The following is a 13327-nucleotide window of genomic DNA, read 5'->3' on the forward strand; positions in this document are numbered from 1 at the left end:
CTTTAATCCAATCTGCTAACTAGCATGTTTTTATTTTACCTTCTTGATTAAAAATTATTTTTTATTCCTGATAGCTACATCATGTATAAAATGATTTTTTGTTGTTTTGACCACCAATTAATGTCTATTCTCATCCTCACTTATATTCCCATTGAAACCCCTCTTCCTGGAAGTCCCCTTCATTCTTGAATGCCAATATTTGTATGTGACCCACTGATCTTCTCCATGATCATGCACATTTGTTGTTGGCACACAGGATATTTCCAATGGCTGCAGCACTGAAGAATATGGCATCTTTCCTTCCATTATCTGCCAATATGGTCTTAGTTATGTGCAGGACCTCAGGGTCCCCTCAGCTATCCATGATTAGATGGTGACAGGCCTGATATTATGCAGGCATTGATAGGCTCATGTTTTTATGTGAAAAAAAAAATTCCAGTACCTATTTCCAGTGCTGGTAGAGTCACTTATTGGGAGTGACTTGCCAGATACAGATATTTCCATAATGAGTACCATCAGGCTTACAACACATTCTTTTTCTGATAGTGACACAAACAAACAAACAAAAATAAGCAGGCAAGGGCACTCATCTTTGGCTGCTAAAGTACTATATGTGTACTTTTTTCAAAACTCACTGATGCCTCAGTTAACAAGGTGTGGCTGTCCTTCATCCATGTGAAGTTCACACACTTTGACAATATGTGGGGAAACATAGCCCTGATGTAATTATATGCTTCTACCTAGATAACTTCTCTAGTAATAGAAGGAAGAACATATCACAAAGAAGTATACATACATAACATACGTATAGAAGAAAATGAGCAAAGCTATTTCACTGTTTCTTTTTCTATCACCTATTTCTCACTTCCCTTATCATCATTAAAACCTCAGCTGGCTCATTCACCTTCATTAACCAAGCCATTAGATCTCATAATTCTGAGTTTGGACTGGTCCATTTTCCCATTAATTGTAGTTAGTGGGCATGGAAGAACTAAGAAACACTGTTAGAATCCCCTGTATGTTAGACATCATTTCCTATTCTCTGTGATACCTGTACTCAATTGCTCCAATTCTGTAGAATATCCCGTTTTTGTTTGATGATTTAGAAACATATGAATCTTCACATAGGAAAGTGGTAGTCCTATAAAACTGAGCTGCACAATTTTTAGAGCTTACATGAAAGCCATTCAGTGGTAGCTAAGAATTGCCAACCAGGGGAGTGAACTTCCCGAGATAGGAAGTTTTGAAAATACAAAAATCACTGTTGTGTTTAATAACGAGAGAAAACTTTGCACTTGCCCTTATTGGTTTCTGGATACAGCTATCTGGACGCAGTTATCAGTGAGATATCTTTATGCAAACATCGTGACTAAAAATATGCACTGCATTGGTAGGATATTCCTGCATTGTCTTTCTCGAAGTTAGCTTTTCATAACATACATTACATTTTACTTCTCTAGTAAGATTTGGACTTTGATATTCATAGAAAGACCCTTTTCCATAGCTGTAACTCTAAAAAGGTCAAAATGCCTACTCCAAACATATTTCTTTGTATTATTTCCTATTGATTTTTAGAGAAATTACAGGCTTCTGCAGCTATAAGTACGCCATTGGAAAGTACCCTTTGCTGAAATTTATGTCTATGTACATCAGCAAACAAGTAATGTAAATAGAAGCTTTTCTGTGTGATATCTGGCCCGTTTCTGACTGAGAAAGACCTTTTTACTTGAAAAAGAGATTAGGAGTCTCAAATATGAATCACATGGCTAGTACCACAGGTGGTCCTTACCTGGGAGACTTCATTTACATAATATTTGTTTGCTGTGCATATCTTCCTCCCAAAACTTAAACAGCTTAAAAAAGGCAAAACAAGCAAACAAAAATCTTCCTTTCACCTAGACGTTCAACAAGTACCTTAAGCTGTGTACAAGATTCCAATATGGTTATTTTTCTCCGTGTGTATAAGTAACGTTTGTTAGGCAGGTAGTAAAATGTGTTCTTCCTTGTTTCCATTTGCATTTGTCAGTTTATTTCACACAATACCATTGTTGAAATGTCAAAAACAAAATTATAGATTAAAAGTTTCCTACAATCTGTCTATTGAACATTGTTATAAAATTATATTATTGAGTAGAAACTATACAGCATATGTTACCTTAATAGTGAATAACCCTCCTCTGAATTCATGGAGGAAGAAGGACCATGCATTCTTTCCCTACCACTCCTGTAAGATTTCTGTAACTCAGAGGCTTTGATGTGATGATTCCCCTGACAGCTCTATGGGTAAGAACTGATTCAGAGTGGCTGTACAAGTTTGCATTCCCACCAGCAGTGGAGGAGTGTTTCTCTTGTTCTGAATCCTCTCCAACAAAAGCTGTCATCAGTGTTTTTGATCTTAGCCATTCTGACAGGTATAAGATGGAATCTCAGAGTCATTTTCATGTGCATCTCCCTGATGACTAAGGATGTTGAGCAATTCCTTAAGTGTCTTTCGGCCATTTGGAATTCCTCTGTTGAAAATTCTCTGTCTACATCTATAGCCCGTATTTTTTTTTTTAATTTTTGATTATTTCGTATTTTGCTGTCAAGTTTCTTGAATTCTTTGTGTACTTTGCAGATCAGCCCTCTGTCAGATGTGGGGTTAGTGAAAATCTTTTCACATTCTGTAGGCTGTCATTTTGTCTTATTTACCATATCCTTTGCCTTACAGAAACTTCTAAGTTTCAGGAGGTCCCATTTATTAATTGTTACTCTCAGTGTCTGTGCTAATGGTGTTATATTTAGAAAGTGAGGAAATCTCCATGTGTAAACTGGGGATGGGGGGGCAATAGAGGAGAGGGGATGGGGGATGGGAACATGAAGGGACTGGATAGTCGAGCTGGGGGAGGGATGGAGAGAGAGAGCAATGAAAGAGATATCTTAATAGAGGGGGACATTATGGTATAAGGGAGAAAGCTGGTGCTAGGGAATTCCCAGGAATCCACAAGGATGACCTCAGATTAGACTACTAGCAATAGTGGTGAAGGTGCCTGAACTGGCCTACCCCAGTAATCAGATTGGTGAATACCCTGTCATCATAGAGCCTTCATCCATTAACTGAAGGAAGCAGATGCAGAGATCTATATCCAAGCACAATGCCAAGCTCTGGGAGTCCAGTCGAAGAAAGGGAAGAGGGATTATAAGAGCAAGGGGCATCAAGATCATGATGGGGAAATCTACAAATACAACTTGAACCAAGCTCATAGGAACTCACGAACTTTAAACCAACAGCTGTGGAACCTGCATGGGATCCGTCTAGATCCTCTGCATATGAAAGACAATTGTGTAGCTGGTTCTGTTTGAGGGTCCCCTGACAGTGTGATCGATCAGAATCTATCCCTGATGCATGAGCTGGTTTTCTGGATCCCATTACCTATGGTCAGACACATTGCTCACCCTTGAGACGGTGGCAGGGCGGGGGTGAGGGTGGGCGTGGGGTGGTGGGCCTGGAACCTGCCTCAAGTGAATGTAAAAGGTTTTTCTTTCCTCCCATAGGAGAACTTACCCTTTTGAATGAGGGGATGAAGGATGGGTTTGGGGGGAGGAGAGCAGGAGGAGGGCTGAGCTGGGGGTTTTGTGGTTTGCATGTAAAATTATTTAAAAAAATTTAAATAAAAAATGAATAAGAAGATCCTAAAAAGAAAAACTGATTCAGATTACACTGGGCTAAAATACAGGGCTCTTTGTGCCATACTACCTTCTGAAGCCTCCAGGAGATGATCCTTTCTGCTCCCCAATCTTCTCTTTTGAATCGTTGGCAAACTTCAGTTCTTTGAAGCTCTGGAATTAAGATTTCTTTTTCATTTTCATAACTCTAATATGAGAATTAAGATGTGTTTTTGTTTTTAATTTATGCCTCTCTATTTTTACAACATGAATTCTAGGATGCTCCAATTATTACTACATCATTTCTCTGATGCCTATTCTGACTGCTTACCATATAGCTACAGCTAAGGAAAGCTGTGTACTCACACTCTATGGAGGAATTCATTCGTGGTGCTTGAAATATCAGCCAAAAACATGGCTAAGGCAGTCACAGGTTTCAGGAGAGAATATTGCTAGTGTTTTGCTAAATGATCATGTTGTGCAGTTTCATTTAAATTATTAGTGTTATATCCATAGATTTATGCAGCCCTCAATTTTATCTAAAAAGTTTCTTAGTGCAGGGTGGTGAATGAAGAAACTTATAACTGTGAGACTCATAACTGTGAAAACTGCCAAGGACAACTGACTATGAATACTTAGTCACACACAGAACTTCTGTGTCCCATCACCTCTAACAATCCTCAAGGAAGATTGTTAAAGAATGAATGGAAAGAATGTAAGAAACAGAGGATGAAGGGGACTGTTTGTAGGCTGGACCCTACATATAGCATGCCTCTTACATAAGTTACACATAAACTTATAGCAGCTATGATTACCAGCACTAACCTACACAAGATCAGTCCATTAAAAAATTCCAACATGGATTGGGAATGGGTTTCTAATGTCCCATCCCTAGCTGAGCAGCTAATGGCAGTTGATGGCTGCTGAGGGAGGGATGGTAACTTTTATTGAAGGAAAGCCATTCATAGGTTGCCTGTGCTCCCATGCATGACTGAACATAAATGCACAAATTGCAGCAATAGTGGACCTAATGGATTATAAACAAATAAACAAACATAAACAAATAAAAAGCATGAAGTGGGAAAGGAGATGAGACATAGGTTGAGAGATTAGGTGAGGGTGCAGCTGGAGGGAGGAAAAGGGGACTGTGCATGATCAAGATAAATCATATACATGTATGGAATTTTCAATAATCAGAATTAGTATAACAATATTAGGCCCAATCTGAATAAATCTATTCTTCTTGTTACTTCATCTACTTTTTATATATGGTGACTTTAAAACCTATTATTGAAAACATAAAAGTTACCAAATATGAATATATTTTATTCTAAATTCTTTGTTTTATTTTATTTTATTTTATAATTTAATTTAATTCTACATATCAGCCAAGGATTCACTTGTTCTCCCCCCTCCCTCCCTTCCCCCCAGCCCATTCCCCATTCCCATCTCCTCCAGGGCAAAGACTCCCCTGAGGATTGAGTTCAACCTGGTAGATTCAGTCCAGATAGGTCCAGTCCCCTCCTCTCAGGCTGAGCCAAGTGTCCCTCCCCTAGAAAACAGGACCCCAAGAAAGACACAGGGATCGCCCAATGACAGAGAAATGGATGAGATCTATATTCTAAATTCTTATAGAAGGTGACTTTCACTGAGAACATTTTGTATTTTTTTCTAGGCATAATAGATTATATGTTCTTCCTTCCAAGAAGCTGTGATCTCTACATGTACTTTACTCATTAGAAGCCCTGAATACATCACTACTGGTTTAAATGATGCAAATTCACTAACCTATTTTCTTTGTATGTCTTTAAGACACTATTAAGCAATAATTAACACTATATCATTCCAATTAAATGTTTTCCTTTATAAGAGCTGCAGTGGTCATATAATCTCTACACAGCAATAGAAACATTAACTAAGACAATGTGCCATATTTTATAATAAGCCAAGTAAAATAACTTTAGGGTACTATTTCTATAGTTACTTTTAAATATATCACACTAAGCATTTCAATGTAAATGATAATTATTAAAATATTAAATTCGTAGGAAAGGTAAATAATGTATATCTTATATTTCATAAATTATTTAAAAATATTTGTATCTGTCTATTCTGTTTATCTTCAGTTCCTCCTAGATCTTCCTCACAGAATCACCCACCCAAATTCACACGTTCTGTTTCTTCTTAGAAAACAAATAGACATCTAAGGAATAATAATAAAATAATATTTAAAAAAAATCAAGTCAGAATAGGACAGAAGAAAAAGAGTCTACCCCTTAAAAAAAGAAACTGAAACACATGTAGACACATAGACGCAAACATTTGTACAAACAGAAATTCCATAAAGACAGAAAACTGGAAGCCACAACATATATGCAAGGATCTATAATGTTTAAAAAGAAAAGAAAAGAAAAGAAAAAAGAAAAAAGAAATGCCCTGACATGACATTTAAAGAACCTCCAAAGATGCCATTTAATTTGTTTTGTGCTGTCCTTCTACTGCTGGGCAGGGGTCCTACTTTGAAGATTGGTTGTTTTCCCAGTGAGACTGTGTTTAGAAGGCCTTATTGCCTTGGTATCCTCCATCCCCTCTGGCTCCTACACTTTTTTCTCCCCTTCTGCAGAGTTCCCTGAGCCCTGAAGAGAAAAATTTTATGGAGATATCCCATTTAGGGTTTAGTATTCCAAGGTCTTTCACTCTCTGGCCATTGGCTATGGGCCTCAGTGTTTGTTCACATTTGTTTCAGGAAGAAGCTTGTTGATGAACACAGCACTGAATATGAGTATAGCACAGTGTCCTTGAGAGTCATTTTAGTGTTACATTCCTTTAGTCAACCACTAGTATTTAGTTTTCCCTTAGTTATTTGGCTTATGCAGTCTCAGGTTCTTGGTCACCTGAGCAGTGTTGTGTATGGGTTCCGTCTTATGGAGTGAGCTTAAATCAAATAAGATCTTTGGCAGAAGATTTTGTTTTACTTTAATATTGTCTCCGACAACATGATATTCAAATACACACAGTTCCCTAATACTTAGGATTGAAGATTTTATCTATGTGGTATTAATTGCTCCCATATAAACAAATACACATTCCTATGCAAAACAGAGGTATGTAAATTCAGATTTTCACATAAAACATAAGCCAGAAAGTTATTTTTAGTTAAATCCAGAAGCAGAAAAGAAATAAGGGTGTTTCTTTTAAATTTTACTTTGGTAAAATTGCATTTATCAAAATTGGATTTTAGCTTTATAATTCATGACTGTTGCTACATTAAGCTATGAGAGACAATGTGTGGAGTTTGCTGCTTGCTCTCCCTGGATTCTCTGTCCCTTCCCCTTGTTCTTTTCATTCTTCGTTCTTAATGTGAAGTTCTCCCAGTGATTGCTGAAGTCAAAAGTTCTGGCTTCCCATCATATGTATTTTACTACTCTTATTTCCAGACAGGACTGTATGACCAATTCCTATTTGTCTCCATATTTATTCAAGGTACAGAAAGTATATAGTCATGCATTTGAAGTTTTGCCCCCATTCAGACTGACTCATAAACATCATCTACATCAGCCTCTGGTTTTAGTTTTCCATCCTGCACATTTTTGAAGTGTTTTTTGAATAGATGTTTCAGAATTATGCACATCTGACACTGCTCAGATCATGTACTTGGCAAGTCTTCTCAGTTTAGCCAAGCCTTCAAACACTAAGATGCTCCGATCACCTTCGGGAATCATTTCCAGGCTGTCAGGCTCTTAAAATTATCTTAAACTATGACATTGTTTCAGTTGGTATTACTTGACTGACACATGACTTATCTCTGTGTTCTTCTCAGTGATGTTATTAAGGCCCCCACCTTTCTTTCAGCTCTGGATAATATAAACATGCGTATTATTGCAATAAAATGTCTTTCTAATCCTAAAAATAGAAACAATTTGTATATGATTATCTGACACATTTACTTTTTTCACTAGAATTTAGCATATGTTATCATAGTAGAAACAGGAATACAACAAAGACAGAGGTCTGTATGGGCCAAAAGCAAAGCAGTATAAAATCTCGCTGGCGCCTGGCAGCCTGATAGCAGGTGCTTCCACGTCTGAAGATGCCCAGGCTTTTGGCTTGCTGCTTAGGAAATTGTAAAATTGCACTAAGTCACTATAACTCCTTAGGAAATTATTTTGAACAAATTGTCAAAGGAAACCAGGGGAGCAGTAAGGTTTTTCTTATAACAAAGACTGTAACTCTCTGAGTTAACATTGGATAGAATCTATCTAGATTATCACTGCTATTTCTTATCATTTCTAACCGTCACTACCATCCAATTTTTTTTTTTTACACCAAAGCTATTCTTCTTATCCTCTCAGTCCTAGAGTCTTTCATTTTCCCACCTATGCGTTTCCACTAATTAATACACAGCAGTATAAGACAAATGTATGTTCATGAGTATAACCTGTTCTATTTACTTTGCATCAAAATATCTAAATGAAAAGCATCCTTTTTGTGTTCTTTTAAATCTGTTCTTGAACAGATTTATAACAAAGTTAATTTCCCAGTCCTCTTTCTCCTTTCCACTCTGTTCTAGTTTTCTTTTCAATATTGGAGACATGCACATTCACACTCCATACACAATGTCACTCACATTAGAAAACTCAATTCCTTTGAAAATAGTGATCATTGTGGCCCTTCTTAATTAATAACCCATTACCTCAGCTATTGGTTCATAGTTCATGTGTTTCCATTAGTTTGGCTATTTGTCCCTATGCTTTTTTCCAAGCTTGGTCTCAACAATTCTCGCTCATACAATCCCTCGTTTTTCTTGCCAATTGGACTCCTAGAGCTCCATCTGGGGCCTGGCCATGGATCTTTGCATCTGCTTCCCTCAGTCATTGGATGAGGTTTCTAGCACTACAGTTAGGGTGTTTGGCCATCCTATCACCAGAGTAGGTCAGTTCAGGCTTTCTCTTGACCATTGCCAGTAGTCTATTGTGGAGATATCTTTGTGGATTTCTGGGGACCTCTCTAGCACTTTGCTTCTTCCTATTCCCATGGGATCTTCATTTATCATGGTCTCTTATTCCTTGTTCTCCCTCTTTGTTCTTGGTCCAGCTGGGATCTCCCACTTCCCTAAGCTCTCTTTCCCTCAAACTTTGCCCTTCATTACCCCCACTCACATCCAGGTTGTTCATGTAGATCTCATCCATTTCTCTGTCATTGGGCAATCCCTGTGTCTTTCATGGGGTCCTGTTTTCTAGGTAGCCTCCCTGGAGTTGTGAATAGCAGTCTAGTCATCTTTGTTTTACATCTAGTATCCTCCTATGAGTGAGTACATACAATGTTTGTCTTTCTGAGTCTGAGTTACCTCATTCAGGATGATTTTTTCTAGATCCATCCATTTGCCTGCAAACCTCATGATGTGATTGCTTTTCTTTGCTGAGTAGTACTCCATTGTGTATATGTACCACATTTTATTTATCCATTTTTCAGTTGAAGGGCATCTACGTTGTTTCCATGTTCTGGCTATTACAAACAATGCTGATATGAACATAGCTGAGCAAGTACCCTTGTGGTATGATTGAGCATCCCCTGAGTATATGCCCAAGAGTGGTATAGCTGGGTCTTGGGGGAGATTGACTCCCAATTTTCTAAGAAAGCACCATATTGATTTCCAAAGTGGCTGTACAAGCTTGCATTCCCACCTGAGGAACCCCCAACTGGATCAAGCCTTCTGGATAAGTGAAACAGTTGATTAGCTTGAACTGTTTGAGAGGCACCCAGGCAGTGGGACTGGGACTTGTCCTTAGTGCATGAGCTGGCTGTTTGGAACCTGGGGCTTATGCAGGGATACTTTGCTCAGCCTGGGAGGAGGGGACTGGACCTGCCTGGACTGAATCTACCAGGTTGAGCTGAATCCCCAGGGGAGTCTTTGCTCTGAAGGAGATGGGAATGGGGGGTGGGCTTGGGGGAAGGGGGAGGGGGAGGACAGGGGAATCCATGACTTATATGTAGAATTAAATTAAATTATAAAATAATAAAAAAATATTAAAAAATAATAACCCATTACCATTGGTGTATTATGTACATTCATCATAAGAAAGGTATGTCATAGGTCCTGATAATTAGTTTAGCAGCTAAGATGGTTTGTTGCTCTTGTAGAGGACAGAGTTCTGTTCCCAGCACCCATATCAAGTTGCTCACAACTTATATCTCCTGCTCTAGAATACCTGACAGTCTCTTCCGGCCTAATTGAGCCCAGTACACACATCCACCACACAGACACAAAGACACACAGACACACAGACACACACACACACACACACACACACACACACACACACACACACACGTATGCCATGTATATACAGTGATAAAAAATAATAAAACATGTAAAAATGTTTTTTAAAAGAGAGACACAGCATAATATTTGTCATATTCATTTTACCAAAAGCTGTCACTGAAATGGGAAGTATCTATATTAAAGGATGGGTTCTAAGAAACAGAAATCATCTTAAGGAACTCTAGGTTCTTTGTTTGCTATAAAATCTAATTTGTTCTTATGATTTGAACTAACATGTAGACATTTGTTCCATGTTAAAAAGATTATTTTCCTTTTAAGTATGATGTTATAATTTGGGGAAAGTACTTGGAAACTGCGATTCATTTTCACAGATCCACAGGTATACAGACCCACATACATCCACATGTAAAATTAATATTATTAAATAAAACTCACTATAAGGATTAGTAGGCATAAATAAGTTGAAATAGTGATTTCAAGTTATGTGATTAAAATTCATTTAATCATCGTGGCATATGCTTATTAGTGATTATTTTATTTTTCACTTTGGTGTGCTAAAATTCTTACTCATCTGTGATGATTTTATCTAATTTTTATAGTCTACTATTTATACTGGATATCGTTTGATTATATAGTCTTATATCCATAAGCTTCAACCTTACATTTTCATTAAGTTTTTTTTTATTTCACTGCAATCAAATAAATACATTATTTTTCTTGATTTTTTGTTGGATTTCACATTTTTTTAAAAAATAATCTTTCCTATCATTATACTGTAATGATCACCACCTTCAGATATAATTTTTAAAGATCTGCAGAGAAACTTTAAAATATCATGTTTAACGGAGCCAGTGTTAGGTTGAAAATTATCCAGACATTTATGTGTTCTATTGTTCTTTTTGACTGACACAGAAAAATCTATGTTTGATCACTAAATTTTTTTTCCCATGAATCACAGTGATAAGCACATATTTTTATGGATGTATTTAGGATGGAAAAGGATGGAAGAAGGGAGAGGAGGCAGGAAGGTGAACGTATTATATACAAAGAGAAATGACAGAGACCACCCCCTCCTAAAGCTCTTCGAGCTCTCTTTCTCTTTGTTTTCTGCGTTTTCTGGATATGCGTGCCACGTCAGTCTCTCTTCATAAAATACTATCACAATTTGTGGACATTTCACATTAGCTTCTTTGGCAAGAACCAGGTCGGCTTCATCCTTGTCTTTCCATTTCATTAAGAACATTAAGCCACCACAGGAATCTGTTGCCCCAATGATCTTTTCTGGTTCCAGCCATCTCTCAAAGCCCCGAGCGATATCATTGCTCTCTCTCTCTCTTTTAGATTTTATATCATCAGCACTGCTGGAGAAACTGGATTTCCTCTTGGTTCCCTCTGACTTCTTCCTGGGCTTATTGTTTTCACCCTCCTTCATCTTCTTATACTTTTTCATAAACTCAGAAATTATTTCAGGACAATCCAAGTTCTTCTCAGGTTCCCAAGTATTGTGCTCCTCAGAAAAGCCTTTCCACTTCAACAGATACTCCACTTGCCCCTTAACCATGTGCCTAACACCTTTTCCCCGACGTACTCCTCCTCATCCTCTGAAGAAGAGCTGTCAGCTGTCCTCTTGGTTTTCTTTCCCATGTCGCATGTTGATCCACCTGAAGGACTAAGACCACCAGGTTCCTCCCGGGATCTACAGTGATCACTCACACACTAAGCTGCACCACAAGCCAGGACTACCTCTGCCTTCTGTGCAATGCCAACCACCCGCCAAAACGGATCCTTCCCTGCGCCTGCGCATCCAATCCCGGCTTGATCACTAAATTATAAACAAGATTTTATGTTTCCTATGACAAATTTTCCATCCTTAGCTTTTCTCTCCTTCATGTGTAGGCTGTACTTAGCAGTTAAAATTATCCATACCAATAACTAATTGTAATGAAACTTTTAAAAAGTTATTAACTTGTTAAATACAAACAACAACAACAAAAAAAAAACACACATAAAACAAAACAAAAAACCCCAGATGTGTTGATGATAGTCTGACTGAAACTCTGACAGTTTTTAATTCCAATATTAAACTGTATACATTACCTTTTCCTCTATTTGTTTAGATTGTCGGTATAGTCTTTTATATTTTTTAGAATGTGCTAGTCACAGATCTTGGAATGTTTTTTCCTAGGCTTATTCATTGATGTTTTTTTTTGTTTGTTTATTTTGAAAAGAATGTAACCTTTATTATTTTATTTTTTCTGGCTTATAGGTTACAATTAATTATGATAGTTGATGCTTTATTAAACTCTCTTGATCAATATTTATAGGTTTGATGAAATTTATTTTTATAGATTCACTTTCAGGATTTTTTTTATAATGGAATCATTTCAAATTACATGGTGTTTCTTGGGTATCATATGTATATTGAGATGGTTTGTAGTATATGGGAGAATATACAAGGGTTTTTATTCAGAAATGATACAACTTTATCTGAGGTAATTGAGCACTTTCATATGTTTCATTTCCGGAGGATCCTGAGGCTAGTATGTCACTGACACTGAGTGATGACTATGCCACATAGGGATGGAATGAAGGTATAATATCTAATTTTACTGATTTGGGGAATTAAGGAATGTTTGTTTAAAACATGACCTTTATTATTTTTAATTTATGAAGCCAAACTTTGTTTTTCAATAAGGTATAAATCCTATCTACCCAGTTGACATAGAATAGTACCAAACCCACACCGTATAAAGACTATTATTATACAATGAATTGCTAATTATATAAAGAAATAGACTACTTTTAAGAACAATGTTAGCACCTTTGGTATGTGCTGCTTTAACAGTGGATTCAGAAACAGGTATTCCCATCCTGTTGTGCTGAAAAGCACTGGCCACATCAGTAAGCTCAGGATTCAGTGAGAAATCCTGCCTCATTTAATGTTATGACACAGAGAATAAATTAAGGAAAGCACACAATATTAGCCTTTGTACTTTACATGCATGCACACATACATGCACCCTCACCCACATGTTCTCGTATACGCATGAACACATATGCCACTCTATCCACCCATAAACACTGAAAAAATTAAAAGATGTGTGTTAGAAAGTTAAAGGGTAACCAGTCAGGAGAAGAGTGACACAATTCAAGACAAAACAACCAAGTTCCAACAGAGTACACTGAGAGATTGATGCTCTTCTCCCTCCCTAAATCATATGTTACTTTGGGGAGACAATAGGTTCATAGAATAGAATTCTCAGGAATTAAATTAATGCTTTAACTAAAGATGTCAGGAAGTTCTCCTCCCACTTCATCTACCATGGAAGAGCATAAGAGCTCATTGTCTGAAAGGGGAGTCAGTTCTTAGCTAGATGCGGCCATATTGACACCTTGATG

The 13327-nt window shown here is 37.3% G+C and overlaps 1 pseudogene; it reads right to left on the bottom strand.

The window, feature by feature from the left end:
• Nucleotides 1-10880: 10880 nt before the first annotated feature.
• On the bottom strand, nucleotides 10881-11572 carry LOC131920402 (chromobox protein homolog 5-like; annotated as a pseudogene).
• Nucleotides 11573-13327: the final 1755 nt, after the last annotated feature.

This window comes from Peromyscus eremicus, chromosome 10, assembly GCF_949786415.1.
Source record: "Peromyscus eremicus chromosome 10, PerEre_H2_v1, whole genome shotgun sequence".
In the NCBI taxonomy this organism is placed as follows: domain Eukaryota; kingdom Metazoa; phylum Chordata; class Mammalia; order Rodentia; family Cricetidae; genus Peromyscus; species Peromyscus eremicus.